The sequence below is a fragment of the Notamacropus eugenii genome, chromosome 4 (assembly GCF_028372415.1).
Source record: "Notamacropus eugenii isolate mMacEug1 chromosome 4, mMacEug1.pri_v2, whole genome shotgun sequence".
Classification (NCBI taxonomy): Eukaryota; Metazoa; Chordata; class Mammalia; order Diprotodontia; family Macropodidae; genus Notamacropus; species Notamacropus eugenii.
In genome coordinates this window covers 120409370-120413677 of record NC_092875.1, presented here as the reverse complement: position 1 = coordinate 120413677, position 4308 = coordinate 120409370, and the positions used below count along the sequence as shown (strand labels likewise).

The 4308-nt window shown below is 39.5% G+C and overlaps 1 pseudogene; it reads right to left on the bottom strand.

The window, feature by feature from the left end:
• Window positions 1–766: 766 nt before the first annotated feature.
• Window positions 767–1807, bottom strand: LOC140502320 (uncharacterized protein CLBA1-like; annotated as a pseudogene).
• Between the last annotated feature and the right edge of the window lie 2501 nt (window positions 1808–4308).

Below are 4308 nucleotides of genomic sequence, written 5' to 3'. Positions count from 1 at the left end.
CTTTGTCCTAATGTAATAATTACTTATTAAATACAAGCGAGAAATACTCATTTCTCACAGAATGAGCTGCAGGGGCAGGCTACCAAAGCCTACATCTCCAATAGCTACCTGAGAGCTGGGGTTCAGCAACTTTGTCAAAGAAATATATGGTATCCCTAAGCTTCAGATTGGTGGTGTATTCCTTTTCAAGGCCTTGCCTGGGTCTTTGTTGACTGCAAAACTAAAGCAAAGTTTCTAGAATAAGCCTTTACTAGTGACAAATTGGGGGTGGCCAGAAGATAATACAGATGTTAGATCCTAGACTATGCTAGATGGCATAGTGGATATAGGGCCAGGCCTAAAGTCAGGAAAATTTGAGCTCAAATCTGGCCTCAGATACTAAGTATGTGACCCCACTGGGCAAGTCACTTAACCCTGTTTGTCTCAGTTTCCTCATCTGTAAAATGAATTGGAGAAGGAAATGACAAACCACTCTAGTATCTTTGCCAAGAAAACATCAAATGAAGTCATGTAGAGCCAGATAGGACTGAAATAACTGAATGACAACAAAGAAGATAGTACATTTAAAAATGGAATGAGCTCTTCAAATGAAAGGCTTGATTTTTTTTCCCCATGACTAATCTTAACATAAATTAGAAGTTACAGAAAAATACAGTTGAAAATTTCTGGTTTATCACCTCAAAGATGTCTATGATTTCCAGTTTCTAGTACCAAATCAGTAGCAAAATGTAAAAAAGATTAAAAATATTTTTTCTTTAGCAAACTACTATTTAAAAAAAATTATTTTTAGATTCCAGGCAGTAAAAAGTCTTTTTCTTTCTTGGAATTATTTTGTATTGCATATTTCCACTGGATGAGTCTTCTTCAAAAGCAAGTTGTACATAAACAGGCTGCTGTGTGTGGGAGCTAAGGATCCAGAGAGCTTGGTTTGAATTAGTGCCTTGCAATTATTAAGATGAAAGCCATTTACCTTGGTTAGCTCTTCAGTCTCTTTCAATCTTCCAGGATGTGATTCTGATCTCTTGAAAGATCTTTTGGAGCACCATCGATTCCAAGAACAAATAAGAAACCATTTTGGACAATGAGATTTTTTCCAGAGGCAAATCTTGAAGTAGAGGTGCTATCTTCATTTTGGAGGATCCTCCAGAGTTTTGGGGATGCAGAGAAAAATTGCTTCTTTACAGGGTTGCAGCTATTATTTTCTTCATCACATTTTTCTAGAAAATGGTGTAAGGTCCTAATATCCTCAGTTCTTTATTGTATTTTTAATTCTTGAAAGACAAGCTTAAAAACATTCTCAATGCTGAGATTAACCTTAATAGGCGAAACAGCAGCAGTTTTCCTCATACTGGCTGCAGACTATAGACAATCGTGAAAGGTTGAGGGCATATCCATTGAAATCTCTTTCCCGTCCATTCCCTGTGCTGCCAACCTGCTTCAGAATTTCCAGGGTGCTGAAAGAGGGTTCTTGTTAGAAGCCTAACTGAAACCTTCAAAGTCACCCCAAGAGTTGTACTTTATGGAAGCCAAGCAGCTCTAGTCAGAAGTACCTGGTTCCTATTCAGCCGAGGGGAGAGCAGCATTTCTTGCTTTGTTTTCCAGCCATAGCAGAGGGAAATGGGCTATTTTCAGTGCCCCCTCACCATAGCCCCTGCTTCCAGATACATAATTTCCATAGTTCCCTTGGGGCGGTGTGGGTATTGCTGATGGAAGCCCTTTCCCCCATTTCCAGTAGGTTACTGAGAAAGGCCCCACTGGCAATCCCTGGTCCTGGAAGACTTCTTGCCTCGAGGGGCTGGTCCTGCATTTTTTGCAAGGAAATCTTGAGGGGAAATTAAAAAGTAAACAAACCAACAACTCTGGTAGAGCAGACCAATCAGTGGGGCCATTCTCCTTCTCCTGGAAGGAAGGGGGTGATGACAGGGCTCAGTAGCTACCTACCTCAGGGATCCCGGCCTTTCCATTCAGGGACCTGCCTCAGGGCATTCTTCCAGTCTGGTCCCAAAGTTGGCAAAGAAAACACATTCAGAGTTAGACCGGGGAGACACAGCAACATTGCTGGGCACAAGTTGGGGGAGAGGGGATGCTGGGGGTGCGAGGCAGTAAGAAGGTAACCCTGGAGTCGGGGAGAGGGAAGAGCAGGAAACTTTCTTCTCATTTATCCTTGGCAATATTATATGTATTTCTTGATACCTTATTTTCTAGGTATTTGTAATACAGATGGCATAAATTGGCATAAAACTTGTAAAAGCCAATAATAACTCACCCTTCTCCCATTTAGCTTCATACAGAACCAATAGGTTTTATAAGAGGGGAGAGAGAGATGAGTCAAGTGACAAGAAAGAGGAAGCAGCTCTCTGTTGTTAATGATCCATGATCTGAAACTAACATCCGTTTTAAAGGAATAAGACTTCCCAAATGGCCTTTGGATCTGTCAAGGAACTCAGAATGTGGAAGATGCTATGTCTCCAGGGTTTGGGAGGTACTGAGGAATAAACTGATAAGAAAGGAAATAATTACCTGTCTATATTGATCTTAAATCTAGAGCTAGAAGGGACCCCTGAGGTCATCTAGTCTAACCCCCTTAATTTTACATATGAGAAAACTGAAGAAAGTTAAGTGACTTGCTTGACTAAAGGACAGAAAGGTAGCAAGTGACAAGAGCCAAGGTTAGAACCCAGGTCTTTTGATTCTAGGGTGACTTCCATTATATCATGAAGTGAATTGATTAGATTATAAGTAGTGGGTGGAACTTAAACGTATATAAGTCTTTTATTCAGCTTTTCAGCTTTTTCTCCCATTCTGCCTTCCTTGTGGGTTGTTGTTGTGTTTGTCCTTCATTTTCAAAGATGACCATGACATCAAGGGAATGATGACGTGCTTGCAGTTGACTTTGATTTTGAGTGAGGGAGGGCTGTGCAAGGTCACCAGCCTCACTTTTCTTGTGTGTAGAGAGGCAGGGAGCAGTCTTCTTTTCTAGTAGACAGAGAACCTCATAGAAGGCAGCAGAACAATTTATCCTTTTCTCTGGTAGACAGAGAGCTAAGCAGCAGCCCAAGACCATTCATTCCTGCCTCTCCCTTCCCCCTACCTTCACCCTCCATCCCTACCTTCATCTTTTCCTGACCTGGTTTGGAGCTGGAGAACCACATGGACTGATACCAAGGCAGGCCCACCAGGAGGCAGAAGAGACAAGCAAATTCCATCCTATTTGAAGCAGTGTAGCCTTTTAGCAGGGGATGTGCTGGAGCCATCTCAGACCAGCTCAGGCGAACCTATTATTTAATCTTCAGTGTGGGCATTTATACTTCGGAAATAGCAGATGCTACAAATCAGGGCTTTAGTTACTGTTTTGTAACTGAAGAAAGTAAAGGAGAAAATGTTAATGTAGTTTAAATTTAAAAGTGTGTTATGAATATATTCCTTCCCTTCTCCCCCTACCCCCACTTATTCAACATTTTTCAGCATATCCCTGCTTTAGGGTTGCTGTGAAAAAATTTTACCACCTCCCCATTTGGAATTACGCTAGGCATATATCCCAACCACATCACTGAACAAAAGAAAGGCCCCCTATGTCTTGAAATTTTTGTAGCAACATTTATTATGGTAGCAAAAAACTAGAAATAAAAGCAGATGCCCATCAGTTGGGGAATGGTTAATTTAAACTAATTGTTTACATGATGTTTACAAGTACATGAACTTAATGGAATGTTAATGTGCTATAAAAAAATGAAAAATGTGATAAATATAGAGAAGCGTGGAAACATAAACTGATGGAACATCAAGTAAAAAGAGCTAAGGAAAAAATATACACAATGACAAATGAAATGAAAATAACGCAAAATAATAGAAGATAAATATGCAAAATTACAAAAAACAAGCTTGTCCCCAAAGAAGAGATGTGAGAAGGCATTTCTTCTTACTCCTTTTGCAGTGGTTGGGGATTGGCTCCATGGTGCTAGACACTGAAAGTTCATCGGATTTTTTTTCAATATGTTCAATATATATTTTTCAATATATTTCAAATACTTTTCAATATATTTGATATATTTTCTTTTTTTATCTAGCTATTATTCTTTTCTTTATTTGTTTTCAGTTTTCTACAATCACTTCCATATTTCTTAGATTTTTTTCCCTTCCTTCTCCCTCAATCCCCCATCCCTATCCACTCCCTCCCCGAGACAACATGCAATCTTATATAGGTTCTACACATACATTTTTATTAAATACATTTTCACCTTAGTCATGTTGCGTAGAAGAATTAAAATGAATGGGAGAAACCATGAGAAAAAACATAACACAAGAGAA